General features: G+C 46.5%; 1 protein-coding gene across 1 annotated transcript in view; it reads right to left on the bottom strand.

Moving 5' to 3' along the window:
* LOC140599794 (adenylate cyclase type 1-like) overlaps positions 1–17,853 on the bottom strand; it is a 240,582-nt gene that overhangs the window by 46,756 nt on the left and 175,973 nt on the right. Inside the window, exon 6 of the mRNA XM_072765022.1 lies at positions 13,100–13,176. The gene's annotated coding sequence lies outside the window, so the exon portion shown is untranslated. The remainder of the gene's footprint in view (positions 1–13,099; positions 13,177–17,853) is intronic.

Here is a 17,853-nt window from a genome sequence, read left to right as displayed (position 1 = left end):
AACAGAAATACTACCTCAAGGTTTTCTGATCAGTGACAAAGTCATTAATAAATGAAATCAAAATGGCTAACAATCAGTAAAAAACTGTATTTCTGAGGGAAACATTTACTGCTATGCTAGGCTTCCATTCCGTATAGGCAACAGATTCATTTTAGTATGTAAAATGCTTGGGGTGGAAGAATGCTTTCGACAAGAAATGATAAAGATTTTTCCCTATCACAGTAACAAAAACATATATTCATCTTGTTTTCTTTTTAACTGCTCATCTTCCTAAGAAAATTAAGTAATCAGGAAGGCCATAAGATGGCTAGGAAAACATAAATTGTAAGAAGCAAGAGGTTCATTTCCCTTAAACAAAACTCCCAGAAAGCAGGCAAGAAAAAAAGATAAAAGGCCTCAACAATTGGAAAAGTTGGGGAAGGAGGGGAAAATCTGAAAGCAAGCAAGATGAAAATAATGAAAATACCAGCTGACATATAACAGGGATAGAATGCAGTCTAATCCCCAGACTCCTGAGCAAGGACGTATGCAAAATTAGCACGGGAACACAAAACTACAACAGAAAGACGGGACGCGTAGCATCGGGACCAAGTATCAAACAAAGCATATCGAATTCGGAACTTGCTCATCAAACCGGATTAATTCTCCCTTTTGACGAAATGCGTTTTGAGTTCAGGTTACGTCACAGGAATATTTTTATGGAATGACTTAAAAAATGTAGAGAAAGACTCTGATTCCTCTGAATCCCCTTAGTGAAAGAAAATCTTCAAATGCTGCTAAACTTAATTAAAAGCCACGAGGGATCAATGAAATGAGGCATTCAATGCAGACTGTGACATTCTGGGCCAAAACTGAAGTGTCATCAAAAAGTAATGGTTTTGGTAGACCCTGGCTAACAAACCAGAAAGGACATCAAACACAAAGACTGTCTTTTTTGTCAAGAATGGTAACACTTGGGATCCCTGGGTGGCGCAGCGGTTTGGCGCCTGCCTTTGGCCCAGGGCGTGATCCTGGAGACCCGGGATCGAATCCCACGTCGGGCTCCCGGTGCATGGAGCCTGCTTCTCCCTCTGCCTATGTCTCTGCCTCTCTCTCTCTCTGTGACTATCATAAATAAATAGAAATTAAAAAAAAAAAACTTTAAATAAAAAAAAGAATGGTAACACTGGCGAGAGAGAACCTCAAAGTGACATACATACATACATAGCGACAAACTGAGTATGTATATTCAGCGTAAAGACTCACCAGAAGCAGGTGTCCATGCCTCTGTGGACAAAACCAAACCAAACCAAACCAAACTAAACCAAACAAAACAACTTTGGTTAACAGATCAACACTACATATTAAAATCCAGACACTATAAATTCTGGCACAGAGGCTGAAGCACACATTACATGAGAACACTGTTGCTGTCTCTATCTGGTGAAATACAAAGGAGTGTGAACCTCGTAAATGCACTTTTGGGTATCAAAGTCCAACTGACTCTTTGTAATGTGCTCTGGCTTTGCAATTCTCAACGTAGCAGGTGATAACCTGATATAGAAGCGAATACCACCGCGACTTCAGTTAGCTGCATGTGAATCGTTTAAATATCAAAAGGTGAAGTACGACAAATTAGGAATAAAACACAAATTTATGGAAAGGGTGCTTCAGAGAATGAAACCTGGATAAAACTCAAAAGCAGGAATCCTCCCAAGTGATCCCTCGCTACAAAATTAATTCACATTAGTGGAAGGCTTTGCTGTGCCCAGTGCTGGGAATGTTTTTGTCCTGTCGGGAACAGTTCACGCAAAATACCGAATTTCTGTATGTCACCCTTATGTCCCGTTGTTTTGCTCGGAAAGAGCATCAAACCTCTGTGATAAATTTAAAATGAATTACAATTTTGCTGGAGGTTTAATTGCTAAGTAATTTGTTTGGACAGTTTAAACCTGTTACAATTTTAGTCAACATATAAATTTGTGGGCAATCATATGGGAAAACTCATAAAACCACAGCTAAATTCCTAGGGATCAAAGTGTTATAGACTGAAATAGCCTTTAACTAACAAATGAGCATTATGATTGGATGTCAACTGCATTCCTATATTAAATTCAATTGCAGGGATCCCTGGGTGGCACAGGGTTTAGCGCCTGCCTTTGGCCCAGGGCGCGATCCTGGAGACCCGGGATCGAATCCCACGTCAGGCTCCCGGCGCATGGAGCCTGCTTCTCCCTCTGCCTGTCTCTCTCTCTCTCTCTCTCTCTCTGTGAGTTCATAAATAAATAAAAAAATTTAAAAAAAAAACTTTAAATTCAATTGCATATGTAAGAAAAAGTAGAAACCATTAGGCTGAGTAAGGAATAAAAATTGCTTTGAAAGCAGCAACACTATGGAAATCTAAACAGAAATTCCAAACGTCCTGTCATTCTTCTGGGAGTTCAGAGCAAAAGTCGTTCTTACGTGAAAACGGATTGAAGGTTGAGAGCCCACAAGACTCCCTGACGGTGCTTCGTAAGTTAGAAAATGAGCCCATAGATAGGAGATCATAAAGACGCTTTTCATCCAACAGAGACGGCTTCCTTACTACTACTCACCCAATTCCTGAACTCTGTCATGAGCTAGTGAACCCCTAGAACAAAGCTGAGAACGAAACCTGCGTTTCGGCACGACTCCACAGGTGAACTCAGAACCAGATTAAAACCAGGGCTTACGAGAGCTTTCCCGCTGTCAGATTCACACGGGGGTCATCCCTAATCCCACCACAGACCAGCGAAAAGACAGCAAGCTCCCATCCTTGCAGGAGTGCGCCGTGGAAGCGTCACAAGCCAGAGACAGGGGGGTTGTGTCCCTCAGAGTGAAGCTACAGGAAATGGTTTCCTTCTTTTCATTTTGTCGTTCTTAAGGAACTTTCATAAAACAGCTCTGAATCATGCAGTCTCCTTTAAAAATGTTCTCCTCATAAGGAAAACAGAAGAAAAATCAACCACCACAGGTCACGCTTGAAAACGCAGAACTTCAGAAGTTGCGGGAGAAACACCTGGAAGACCTCTTTCCTTATACCATTTCATGGAAAGTTTCTCATGAGAAATTTACGTAGTGGGTTGTGTTTTATGAATCAGACCCGAATAAAAAGAGAGACTTCTGCCACGAAACTTAAAGGGTAAGAAAATCTCCGTGTGCATGCCACTCCCAGCATCATGAGTCATGTTTTTCCTACGCGGACTGTTCCAGAGTCTCACCCTGATCCCCCCCGCACTGGTCCTTACAGAGGCGCTAAAATGGATTACCACTGCAGTGGTTATCAGTCCTCCTCCGATATCCGAAGAAAACTAAAGACCGAGGAGGGTCCTCAAACTCCCATGCCCGACCTGGTGAAAATGGCATTTAAAGTCCTTAACACCCGAGAGGAAGTGGCTGAACTTAAGAGGCAGGCCAGGCTCCAGCAGAAGGTCCAACTCCAGACCCAAGCCTCGGGGGCAGCCCTGCGGCCAGCGGGCTCCATGAGCCCGCAGAATGCAGGAACCAACCGAACCCTGCCTGGGGCTTGCTTCAGATGCGGCACAGAGGGACAATGGCCCCTCAATGTCCCAATCCCAAGGAGCCAACGCGGCAATGCCCTCAATGTCGAACGATGGGCCACTGGAAATCCGCCTGCCCGGGTCTCGGGGGATCCTCGGCGCCTCCACACAGAGGAAACCCTGAGCCGGGAAGTCCAGCCTTTCAACGACTCGGATTGGACGATGACTGACGGGGCCCAGACTCGGACACCCCCTAACCCAGGCCAAGCCCAGGGTCCTGCTCCAGGGAGCGGGGAAGCCCATCTCTTTCCTGTTGGACACGGGGGCGACCGACTCCATTGTGCCTTCCTACTCGGGGACCAGCTTCCCCTCTCCAGTAGCGGTGATGGGAACTGATGGCACCTCCTCTATTCCACGGACTGCCCCCCTCCTCTCTTGCAGCCTGGATGGGTTCTCCGCCTCATGTCCCTTCCTTAGAATCCCTTCCTGCCCAGCTCCTCTTCGTCGAAAATCCTGACATCTATCTATCAGCTTCTCCTCGGCTAAGTCCTGCTACCCTCCTACCTACCCCCTCTGCTAACCCGGAACCCTCCCATCCCTGCTCTCAACTCCTGGAAGAGCTGACTCCTCCACATCCAGGACTTTCCAATCAGCCCTTCCCTAACCCTGACCAAATACTCTTTGTGGCCAGAGACACGCAGCATAGGCCGTCGTTACCCTAGACGCCATCCTAGAGGCAGTTCCCTCCTCCTCGGGACAAGCTCTCGGAAGGCAGAACTTAGAGCTCTCACCTGGGCTCCTCGCCTGTCCAAAGGGCAACGAGCTACCATAGACACGGACTCCAAATATCCCTCCCTCAGCACACATACACATTCTGTCCTATGGCAAGAGCAAAGGCTTCTTCCAACCAAGGGAAGCCCCATAATCTATGGGCCCCTCATTTCAAAACTACTAGGGGCCCTCAGCCTTCCCACTGAAGTAGCCATTGTCCACTGTCATGGACACCAATCCTCCAAGGACCCGGTGTCCCGGGCCAACAACAAAGCCGACTCAGCTGCCCAAGCCACTGCCTTAGGCTCCTCACCAGCTCCCCTCCTCTTCCTCAACACACCACATTCCCCCCACTTACACAGATGAGGAAACTCACACACTAAAAGAGATGGGAAGAATAGCCAGGGAAAAAGACTGGATCTTCATTCAGAAGAAACTCGCTCTTCCAAACCATTTAGCTCCTATGATCATTTCAGACATGCGCCAATCCCTACACATAGGTCCCAAGGCCTTACACCAGTTCCCAGGACCCCTTTTCTACTACCCACATCTCCAAAAGGTAATTAGAGAGGTGGATTAGTCTTGCAAAACCTGCTCCACTGTAAATGCTCAAGGGGGAATTCGCAGGCCAAGACCCAATCACCAGCTCCACAGCTACCAACCTGGCAAGGACTGGCAGCTGGACTGAAGAAACCCCACACCCCCGTCCCCGGGAGTGGGACCAGGCCTAACCCTGAGACAGCCCATCCAGGTGCCTCCCATAAATTCAAGCAACAAAAACATTCTGTTTTTCTGAGATAGGAAAACTATCCCCCACCTCGCCCTGACTGGAAAAGTCCCTGAACATGGTCATGTTGACCTTCAAAGAAATCAATCACGTCATAACCTGAATGCTATGCTACTCCCGCGTTTTCTTTGCCTTTAAAAGATGCCTGTAATTGCTAATCGGCGCTCTGCCCCCTCTGAGGATGAGAGCCCGTTTGCGCAAACGTTCAATAAACCCTCTTGCTTGTTGCATCTGCCTGTCTGTGGTCTGAGTCTCTGGGGCGTCCACCGGGACACGTTGGCACCCGTGAGCAAGGGTCCAACAGACTTTTCTCACATGCCGCCCAATAAATCCTTTCGCTACCTATTAACCTCAGTGGACGCCTTTACAGGGTGGGCAGAGGCTTTCCCCACAGCTCGGGAGATGGCGGATGTGGCGGCCACCATACTCACCGAACACAACATTCCGAGATTCAGCCTCCTGGAGATCCTACAATCTGACAACGGCCCAGCTTTCATCTCCAGCATCACCAGGCAAGACTCCAAGAGCCTAAATATTACCTGGAAACTCCATATCCCATATCACCCCCAGTCTTCGGGTAACCTAGGGTGGGCTAACGGCCTTCTCAAGGAACATCTCACCAAACTTACTCTTGAATCCCCACCTGTCCTGGCCGACCCTCCTCCCGCTGGCTTTAAGAAGGCTCAGAGCCACCCCTAGAGGGCCGTCGGGCCTAGTCCCTTTGAGCTTCTCTACGGGGCGGCCCTTCCTGCTCCCTTAAAATCTTCCAACATCACCTCCTCCTCTCCTATCTTACTTACCTACCTTCCCTAACTCGTCTAAGAGCCCTCCTGCGGGCCCATGTGGATTCAGTCACCCGTACTCCAGGAGCACCCACCTACAGGCCTACCCAACTCAGGACCAGGGCCCCTTCTCCTGGATAAAACTTATCCAACAAGGCACTTCCCTCGCCAGCCTTTCCTGCATGGGCAATCTGTCCCACCGTTTCATCTGTGCCTCTTTAGGCAAAACTCCCCTTGTGGCCATTCCCCTCCCCAAGTGCATTCAGCTGCACCAGCCCCGCACCCACACCTCCAGCGCCTGCCTCATCCCTCTCTCACTAATCTTGCCCTATTTATTGACCCTCTCAACCATCAATTCCCCTTCTGTTATTCCGCCCCTAACTCATCCCTGTGCAACGTCACCTGGTCAAAAGTCACCTCTCATCATGCTGCTATTGGCCGATTCTTTTGGTGCCAGGGCTCCATATCTAAATCTCTCAATACCTCTGCCTCCCTCCTGTCTGCCTGTCTCCCAAGTTCCGCGATTAACCATCTATAGTCAGGCAGAAGTAGCCCTCCTCACCAGCCCCCACCCCCACCCCGGAAAAGCAGAAACGAGTGATCTTTCTCCCACTGGTTGTCGGGGTCTCCCTGGCCTCAACCCTGGTGGCCACTGGGTACGGGGCCCTTATTCCAGTCTGCAGATTCCTCCAGGGACCTATCCGAGAGGCCTCAGATGGCTATCGAAGCTCCGGCAGAGTCTTTTGTTTCCCGACAACGCCAAATAAACCCGGTGGCCCAGGTAGCTCTACAGAACCGATGTCTCTTGGACCTCCTCACGGCCGAGAAAGGAGGAACTTGTACGTGTCTCAATGAAGATCGCTACTACTACATCAACGAAACAGGTGGAGTGGAAACCAATCTCCACATCCTCGCCAAAGGTCGGGAGTCTCTCCAAACACAGTATCACCCTGTCGGCCCAACTACACCCCAATGGTGGCAGACCCCACTAACCACATGGCTCCTCCTCTCTCTAAGCCCACTCCTGATCCTTGGCATACTATTAATGGTGGCCCCTTGCTTTCTCCGAATCATCAAGGAAGGAATCCACGAAATATCTCAGTTATCAATCAACTAACTTGTTTTATATCCCTACGCTGGCCTGCCCACCTCCGACAGGCACCACGACGCCCCAAAATCAGCAGGAAGCAGCCGGATCTGAATCGTCGCCCCATTATAACATAACAAAAAGATCTGAATGTTGGGCCAGCGAGACTGGGAACCTCAAAACGGCCGACCCCCAGGTCCAATAAGGCCACCTTGCTGCCCAACCCTAACTTAGCACACCAAGACCTGTAACCCTTGCCCTAATTGGAATGCCGCCCTGCTCCCATCTTACCACAAAAAACTCTTTAGAGACCTCACTGCAGTTGGCATGGGTGCGACACCCCCACCCCTTGCTCTCTCCCTTGCCTGCGGGCTGCATAACCTAGCCAGAGAGCGCAGCCCATTAAAAGCCGGTTTCAACAAAAATAAATAAAAAAAAATGAAAGCCTGTTTCGACCAACTTTTGACTGGCCTCTCTTCCAGTTCACTACCGATCAGATTAAACCTGACAAAAACCATGGTCCTTTTGTACCAAACTGCCACTTAAAGGCTGTGACAGCTAATCTCTACCTTGTTAGGAACTATATCGTTCCAAGATGTGTGAAACTGGCAGGGACATAAATTCCAGACATCATTCACCCTTGGCTTTCAAACGGGCTCATAGTACCTGGTATTAGGCTATGTTCTTTGGAATTTGTAGACGAATCTGACCACATCTAGCTTCAGTAGTGGAAAAAAAGACATCTTATCTTATTTACCGAAGTGATAATGCAGTGTTTTAAATACATCCCAGCTTAGATGACACACGATACTTTGCTCAATGGTTCCCGGGAGCCTCAGTCGTTGTGATTTGATAGCACGCAAAGTCAATGAGAAACAGACACGCGGAATTTGAAGCAGAAAGTTACGGTCTTTCTGGATCTTCACCTTTGTTTCAGTTTCTCAGTAATGACTCTTCAAGGCCTTGAATACATTAGTCACATTTTTAGGCAACTTCTATGATTAAAAGTAAGAGAAGAGCAAGTAGAATGTTACCTATGCATTTGGCTGAGTCTTCGAACTCTAAAGACGATGATGAGACCACCAGTCCATGCGGTGTCAAACTGAACAATGCAGCAGAGGCAACAAGAAACTGCTCGACCCAGGAGTAGGTGTGAGTGAAGGCTCACCGGAGGAATCCTTCTATACCATAATCGACAGTCTGTACACGTCACTGCCTCGGGCTTGGCTCGGCTTCATCTGGTGCACATCTGTTGGTCTCACCCAGGAATTCAAGAAGGGCACTGAACACTAGTGATGAAACGGCTCTGCAAGGATATTCTGATTGTTCCATCACATGGGCCTCTTAACAATCCTAGCTACCCAAACTGCATTCTCAGTGTGTTTCTCCAAAACAATGAGGTGCCAACCTTTATCCGAACTCTTGAATACCACCTTCGCCTGTGGCTGTCCTGTTGTGGGGACACCTTTCACAGCTGCATGCTTTCCCCGTTTCTCATTGTGTCCCCTGCCAAGTTTGGACCCCTAGAATACCTACCCTTGTCCTGTGCCCAGGCTTGCCGTGTCGGTGGTTCATTCACATGGACATTCTGCTGTGGGCGTTGTCCTCTCAGGGCTCGCGATATTTACAGATATTTACATTCCTTCCCAAGCTTTGCTGTAGGCCAAATCCTTGCTCCTCACCTGGTCCCATCTGGTCTACCCAGACTCAAAAAAAAAAAAAAAAATCACAACCCACAGTGAAAATAAAGGAAGAGCAGGTGGAGATTTTTCCAAGCCCAGACCCTGAAGACAAGAACTGAGGAAGACGGACTCTACATTTACTGTTGTGAGGATGAAAAGAGATACTCAGGATGATGCATATTACACAACATCTCACAGGCTTTCCGTGCCTTAAGTATCTAGCCCGTTGTGTTCATTCCGTGCAAAACTGTGAGACTCAGGCACTCTTTCAGAGCCTTCTGGGACAATACGGGACAACATGTATAAACTATGGGATGATCACCAAAATGAACCCGATTAACCTCAAACAATGGACATAATTTTTTTATCTCCTTTTTTTTAAGGATTTATTTATTTATTCATGATAGATATAGAGAGAGAAAGAGAGAGACAGAGACACGGGAGGAGGGAGAAGCTGGCTCCATGCTGGGAGCCTGACGTGGGACTCGATCCCGGGATGCCAGGATCGTGACCTGGGCCAACGGCAGTAGCCAAACCGCTGAGCCACCCAGGGATCCCCATCATCTGATTCCTAATCCCCATCTCCCCACAAAGGTGGTCAATGATTCATTATGTTATTATCTGTTTCTCACCCCAACATTTCTATCTACCTGAATCCATCCATTTGCTTATGACTGAAACCAGGCAGCCATATCTCTTTCTACATCTAACCCATGACCGTTCTAATTTAAAATATACTTTACATCCATCTTATTATTTTCTTCTCTATAGTCAGCACCCAGGTCACATTTGTATGTCCCACTGTCATCTCTCACTAGAACTAATATCTTTGCATTCTGGGTGGCCTTCCAACTTGTAACTCAAGTCTTTCAATTTTTTTAAAGACGACTTTTATCTCCTAGAGAGAGGATGAGAGAGAGTGCATGAGTCGGGGCAGGGAGGGGCAGAGGGAGAGGAAGAAGCAGACGCCCCACTGGGCAGGGATCCTGACGCAGGGCGGATCCCAGGACCCTGGGATCCTGACCTGAGCCAAAAGGCAAAGGCTCAACCGACTGAGCCCCCCACACACAACAGGTATCCCTAACTCTGTTCTTTTCTGAATCATTCCCACACCCACAACAGGTAGCCTAATAGTGCAAAGCCCCAAACATCATTATGTTGTTACTTTGCTTATTAGTTCTCTTCAAAGTCTTCTCCTTGCACCTTGGATGAAATCAAAACCCTCTGAGCCAATAAAGCCTGGTGTGATCTAGTCCATGCTGACTTCTTTAGTCACATCTAATGCTGCTCTCCTATCTATTAATTATGTTCCACCTGCCCTGACCATTTTTCAATCTTTCTCAATTTTGGAGACTCCCATCAACATTTTTTTTTACATTCTTCAACATCTCAATTGCTATTAAGATTTCCTATGTAGGAACTTAGCCTTACAATGTTCATCAGATATGTTACTTCTTTAACGAGGTCTTCCCTGAACCTCCAATTTAAGCTACTTCTCTCCATTATGATATTTTATGGTACATTGTCATTTTCTTTCATAGCACCTTTCCCACTTTTCCTGGAGCCACTTGTTTGTATGAATATTTCTAAAGTGACTGTCCTCTGGATAGGCCGTGAGCACGCTCCGTGGGTACAAGGGACTTTTGCTTTCTACTGTATGGCAATGGCTGGTACAGGGACTGGCACATCGTTGGCACTCAATATATCTGTCCAAGGAGTGAGTGGAAATTCTGTATCTTATAGTTTATTTGTTCAATTATTCAATAAGCTATTATCTTGTGTAAAGCACGGTCTTCACCTCATTGGGTAGAGCAGAGACAGAAAGATGCAAAAGTTCCTGCTCTGGTGAAGCTTCTAGAGTGGGAAACCAGTAATTAGCAACGAATACAAAACATCACATCGCATTTTAGAAAGAGACGTGTAGCAAAGAAAAAATGGAGCAGGACAACGGAAATGAGGGGTGCCAGGGAGATGGGATTTACAGTTAGAATAAATGATCAATGTAGGCCTTCATGAACAGTTTACCTCTGGGAACAGACTTGAAGCAAGTGAAGGCTTTCTGAGAGAAATTCGAGACAAAGAATTTTCTAGGTGAGGGAACCGGCTAGAATGAGTCCAAGAGTGGGCACTTGTATGGGTTTCTGAGAAACAGTAAAGGAAGACACAGAGTGGTCAGGAAGGCAGACATAGAGGTTGTGATAAAAGAGACAAGGAAGGGCAGACAGATCACGCAGGCCTTTTGACCACCATCCTCACTTTGGCTTTTACAGTGACTGAGCTGGGTGAGCCTTCAAATGGTATCAGAAGAGTTATAGGATCTTACTTTTGCTTTAAGTGGATCGAGATGGCTGCTCCGTGTAGAATCTTACAGCGGGGCATGGCGAAAGGCAGGAAAACCCCACAAAAGGCTTCTGAAGAATTCAGGCAAGAGAAGATGGTCTCTTGAATTGGGATCTAGCAGTGGAGATAATAGAAAACAGCTGGATTCTGGATCTATATTGAAGGTCAAGATAAAAGGTATTTTGCTGATGCACTGGATGGGGGTTTGAAAGACAGCAAGGAATTAAAGACACGTCTGAGGTCTGGAGGCTGAGTAACTGGGAAGACAGCCTTGCAGTCAAGTCATAGGGGTGAAGAAAACAGATGAGTGTGTTCGGGGGGAGTTGGTGAGATCATGTTTCTTTGCAGAAACTGGAGGAGAGGTTACATGAGTAGTTGGATATACAATTCAGTGGGAGAATGACAAATGTGGGATGTGTCCACCTACAAACAGCACAGAAGGCAGGGCAGGAGAGGATATCACTCCAGACCCGAACCCCACCCCGGAGTGACTGTAAACAGAAAGGACTAATTGCCATGCACCACACCTCGAGCAAAGCCTCATGCCCTTGTGTTCAGGTCGCACTCAGGGGGGCCTTACTCCTCAACTTACCAGGATGATGGGAAATATTTCAATCTGACACATATAATAAGCATGAGGCATAAGTAGGTAGCCATTTAGGACACATCTCTCATCGTCAGACTCTTCATTGTGAAACTAATAAATTAAATTTCTTCAATCAGGTAACATTTTTATTATCATGTACATTTTCTACCTGCTAAGAAAGAAAGCAATGTGCCAATATTTTGTGGTTTAAGTAAGTGTCTACAGGAATACCATACGCTGTGACGATGGCTAGAGTGCCTCACAGATCCTACTTTCATGCAGTGCACGCCTCCCAGGCACAACTGTACAATCTACATTTGAGAAAATATAGCATTTGAATAACAAGAGACCACTACGATAAACCGAGCCCATAAGGCTTATTATAAACATCTTCTAAATATAAATTGCTCTTCGAATTCTATCCTGTAGGAGGAATAGAGTTTTTCATGCAAACCAAAGAACGTCATAAAGCCGGCTGACAGACACATAAAACCCTTATCATAGGAACTTAGGTTGTAGTGATCTCTAAATTATTACCCAGAAATGAGTAATGGCAGTCACACCTCTGATTCACTGTCCCGACCTGGAGGAGCCACCTGCACACTTGGCCACCCTGCAAGAAGAGCTACCCCGGGCACCCACTATCAATGTCCCCGGCATGCCTTGCCAAAGGAGTCACCTGCCTCAGTGCAGCAACCAGCTTCGGCCCCTGAGCAACATCATGAACCATGTCAGCAGCCCACCCCAGCTCCGAAGATGGGGCCTAATAAAGCTTCTGGGCTTGAGGTAATCGAGCTGGGCAGGGCTGTCAGTGCTGAGTGCTTGGCCAGAGCGCAGATGCCAGCTGAGGAGTCGAAGCCAATGCACGAGGTGGTCACACCTCTCATTCACTCTCCCGACAAGGAGGACCCACCTGCAATCTCAGCCACCCTCGCGGTAGATGATGTCCCGACGCATGCCATCAGGGTCCAACACATGCCAGTGCGGCCACCCGGATCAGTGGAGCAACTAGTGTCCGCCCCGGTGCAATATCCTGAACCACCTCAACAACCGGCCCCAGCTCCTACCTCGCAGCCTTTTAAGCTTCAGGGCCAGAGGTGATCGAGCTGGTCACGGCTCGAGCCGAGAAGCCAGGCTGCTGAGACCAAACCAATGCACGTGGTGGTAACACCTCTGACTCACTGTGCCGACATGGAAGAGCTACCTGTATCCGTGGCCACCCTGGGGGAAGAGCACGCCCAGGTGCATGCTTTCGGGTTCCCGCACATGCCGGACCTGCCACCTGCCTCAGTGGAGCGAACGACTTTGGCCACTGAGCAACATCCTGAACCCCATCAAGAGCCTGCCACAGAGACTACAGTGAGGCCAGCTGAAGCTTCTGGAGACGGAATACTTCCAAACTCGTTCTACGAGGCCACCATCACCTCAAGTCCAAAAGCAGACAAAGACCCCACCGCACCAAAAAGGAGAGTGATAGACCGATGTCCCCAATAAACACGGATGCAAACATTCTCAACAAGATACGAGCCAATACGATCCAACGGTACATTGAGAAGTTACTCACAGTGACCAGGTGGCATTTATCCCTCGTACGCAAGGCTGGTTCTACACTCGTCAAACACTCCATGTGACTGATCAGATCTGCAGGAGAAAAAACGAGAACCAGGTGATCCTCTCAATAGATGCAGAGAAAGCATTTGACAAAATACAGCATCCATTCTTGATCCAAACGCTTCAGAGTATAGGGATAGAGGGAACGTTCCTCAGCATCTTCAAAGCCGTCTACGAAAAGCCCACAGCAAATTATCATTCCCAAGGGGGAAACGCTGGGAGCTATTCCCCGAAGAAGATCAGGAAGGAGACAAGGATGTCCACTCTCACCATTGCTATTCAACATAACACTAGACATCGTAGCCTCAGCAATCAGGCAACAAAAAGAACTAAAAGGCATTCAAATCGGCCTAGAAGAAGTCAAACTCTCCCTCTTCGCAGATGACGTGATACCGGACACCTAGAAAACCCAAAAGACTCCACCCCAAGACTGCTAGAACTCATACAGGAAATTCGGCAGTGTGGCAGGGTACAAAATCAATGCCCAGAAGTCAGTGGCCTTTCTATTGCTATTTGCAATTGTTCCCGCAAGACTTCTTCAAATACGTCATCTCTCCCATTATTCTCATCTGATTAAGATAAGTGGGGGCACTGAAGGCTGCTCTGATTTGAGACTCAGAGGGGAATAGCGTAGATCATGGGGAAGACAGTGGAGGACAAGGCAGAAGGAGGGCCAGATGTCCTGATTAACCCAGCATTGAGGAGATTTTAGCCACCCAAGGCTGGCTGCAGTCCAGACCCAGAAATGAGTTCAGCAGTGGTGAACTAACGATGAGACTGAAGAAAGAGAAATTAAGGAGTCGACCCCATTTACCATGGCACCCAAAAACATGAGCTACCTAGGAATAAACCTAACCAAACAGGTAAAGGATCTCAACCCGAAAAACGACAGAACACGTCTGAAAGAGACTGAGGAAGACAAAGAGATGGCAAACTATTCCATGCTCATGGATCCGAAGAATGAATATTGGGAAACGTCAACGTGGGCAATTTACACAAAGAACGCAATCCCTATCAAAAATACCACGGACTCTCTTCAGAGAGCTGGAACACATCATCTGAAGATTTGTGTGGAATCAGAAAGGACCCCGAATGGCCACGGGAACGGTAGCCAAGAAAACCACAGCGGGGGGCAGCACAATGCCGGATTTCGGGTTGCGTTGCAAAGCTGTGCAATCCAAGACAGTATGGTACAGGCAGAAAAACAGACACATCCACCAATGGAACAGAAGAGGAATCCAGAAGTGGACCCTCAACTCGATGGTCAAGACCATATATTCGACCAAGCAGGAGAGACCATCCACTGGAAAAAAGACAAGTCTCTTCCATAAATGCCACTGGAAATGCTGGACAGCCACATGCAGAGGAGGGAAACTGGACCACTGTCTCACACCAGACACAAAGATAAACTCAAAATGGATGAAAGATGTAAATGTGAGACGAGATTCCATCAAAACCCTGGGGGAGAACACAGGCAACGCCCATCCAAAACTTGGCCAGGCAAGCTCTGGCCATGGAAGCTCTGGCCACGCCTCGGCCACGCCACCCACAGAGCTGCCACAGACAGGCCCGCCCCCAGCAATAAACCTAACCAAAGAGGTAGAAGATCTATACTCCTAAAGCTATAGCACACTCAGGAAAGAAATTGAAGCGAACACCAGAGAATGGAAAAGATTCCATGCTCGTGGATTTGAAGAACACATACGGTTAAAATATCTATACTACCCAAAGCAATCCACACATGTCATGTAATTTGGATCAAAATGCCTCCAGCCCTTTTCACAGAGCTAGAACAAACAATCCCCAAATTTGTATGGAACCACAAAAAAGCCCAAATAGCTAAAGCAATCTTGAAAAAGAAAGCAAAGTGGGAGGCATCACGATTCTGGACTTCAAGCTGTATTACAAAGCTGTGATCCACACACTATGGTACTGGCACAAAAACAGACACACAGATCAGCGGAACAGAATTGAGAGCCCAGAAATGGATCCTCAACTCTACGGTCAATTAATCCTTAACAAAGCAAGAGACAATATCCGATGGGAAAAAAAAGACTGCCTCTTCAACAAATGGTGTAAGGACAGCCACATGCAGAAGAATGAAACTGGACCACTTTCTTACATACTACAGACCAATTAATTTATTCAAAAGAAATTCGAAACCATAAAAATCCCAGAAGACACACAGAGTAACCTCCCTGATATTGGCCATAGTAATTTCTTCCTAGACATGTCTCCAGAGGAAAGGGAAACAAAGCTAAAAGTGAACTCTTGGGACTTCATCAAGATAAAAATCTTCTGCACAATGAAGGAAACAATCAATGAAACGAAAAGGCAGCCTACAGAATGGAACAAGAGGTTTACAAATGACATATCTGATAAAGGGTTAGGATCCAAAATCTATAGAGAACTTATCAAACTCAACACCCAAAAACACAAATAATCCAGCTAGGAAATAGGCAGAAGACACGAATAGACATTTTTCCAAATAAGCCACACAGATGGCCAACAGACACATGACAAGATATTCAACATCACTCATCATCAGGGAAATACAAATCAAACCATAATGAGACATCATCTCACACCTGTCAGAATGGCCAAAATTAACAACACAAGAAGCACCAAGTGTCGGTGAGTAGGTAAAGAAAGGAGAACCCTCTTTCATTGCTGGTGCAAATGAAAACTGGTACAGCCACTCTGGAAAACAGTATGGAGTTTCCACAAAGAGTTAAAATAGAACTACCCTAAGATCCAGCAAATGCACTACTAGGTATTTACCCAAAAGATACAAAAATACTGATTCGAAGGGGTATATGCCCCCTGATGTTTATAGCAGCATTATCAACAATAGCCAAACTACCAAGAGAGCCTAAACATTTATCAATGTGCAAGGATAAAGATGTGTTCTCACCCCAGTGAGAATGGTGAAAATTAACAAGACAGGAAACAACACCTGTTGGAGAGGATGTAGAGAAAGGGGGACCCTCCTGCACTGTTGGTGGAAACGTGAACTGGTGCAGCCACTCTGGAAAACTGTGTGGAGGCTCCCCAAGCAGTTAAAAATACAGCTACCCTACGGCCCAGCAAGTGCACTGCTGGGAATTTACCCCAAAGATACAGATGCGGTGAAATGCCAGAACACCTGCACCCCAATGTTTATAGCAGCAATGTCCACAATAGCCACACTGTGGAAGGAGCCGAGATATCCTTCAACAGAAGAATGGATAAAGATGCGGTCTATGTATACAATGGAATATTATTCCGCCATCAGAAAGGACAAATACCCACCATTTGCTTTGATGTGGATGGAACTGGAAGGTATTTTTTTTATTTTATTTTTTTATTATTCTTTTAATAAATTAATTTTTATTGGTGTTCAGTTTACCAATATACAGAATAACACCCAGTGCTCATCCCGTCAAGTGTCCCCCTCAGTGCCCATCACCCTTCACCCCACCCCACGCCCTCCTCCCCTTCCACCACCGCTAGTTCGTTTCCCAGAGTTAGGAGTCTTTATGTTCTGTCTCCCTTCCTGATATTTCCCACACATTTCTTCTCCCTTCCTTTATATTCCCTTTCACTATTATTTATATTCCCCAAATGAATGAGGACATACACGGTTTGTCCTTCTCCGATTGACTTACTGCACTCAGCATAATACCCTCCAGGAACTGGAAGGTATTATGATGAGTGAAAAAGTCAACTGCAGAAACAATCATCATATGGTTTCACTCATACGTGGAATGTAAGAAATAGTGAAAGGGATTATAAGGAAAAGGAGGGGAACTGAGCGAGAAAAATTAGAGAGGGAGACAAACCGTGAGAGATTCCTAACTCTGGGAAACAAAGGGTTGCAGAACGGGAGGTGGGTGGGGGGATGGGGTAACTGGGTGACTGTGGAGGGCACTTGGTTGGACAACCACTGGATGTTATACTATATGGTGGAAAATTGAATTTTAATAAAAACAAACGTAAAAACAAAAACAAAAAAGATGTGGTCTATACATACAATGGAATACTACTTGGCCATCAAAAAAGAATGAAATCTTGCCATTTGCAACATCCTGGTTGGAGCTAGAGCGTATTATGCTAAGTGAAATAAGTCAGTCAGAGAAAGACAAACACCATATAATTTCAGTCATGTATGGAATTTAAGAAATGAAACAGATGAACACAGGGAGAGAAAAGAGAGAGACGCAAAGCAGGAAACAGATTTTTTTTTAATTTTTTTATTTATTTATGATAGTCACAGAGAGAGAGAGAGGCAGAGACACAGGCGGAGGGAGAAGCAGGCTCCATGCACCGGGAGCCTGATATGGGATTCGATCCCGGGTCTCCAGGATCGTGCCCTGGGCCAAAGGCAGGCGCCAAACCGCTGCGCCACCCAGGGATCCCCAGGAAACAGATTTTTAACTACAGAGAACACGCTGACAGTTGCTGAGGCGAGGGGAGAGAGGGAGTGGGTATTAAGGAGGGCACCTGTGATGAGCACTGAGCATTATGTGTAAGTGATGGATCACTAAAAAGTACCCTTGAAAGTAATAATAGCTATATGTTAGCCATCGAATTTATATAAAAACTTGAAACCTAAAGCAATAATACAACAAAGAATGTAGCTAACAAAAAGAGGAAGAGAAAAAAAAGAGGGAGAGCAAGAGAGACAAATGAATTACTACTATTAATAAAGTAATCAATACTCATTAC

The sequence above is a fragment of the Vulpes vulpes genome, chromosome 7 (genome assembly GCF_048418805.1).
Source record: "Vulpes vulpes isolate BD-2025 chromosome 7, VulVul3, whole genome shotgun sequence".
Lineage (NCBI taxonomy): Eukaryota > Metazoa > Chordata > Mammalia > Carnivora > Canidae > Vulpes > Vulpes vulpes.
Note: the sequence above shows the minus strand (reverse complement) of the source record. Positions and strands in the feature narration are given on the sequence as shown.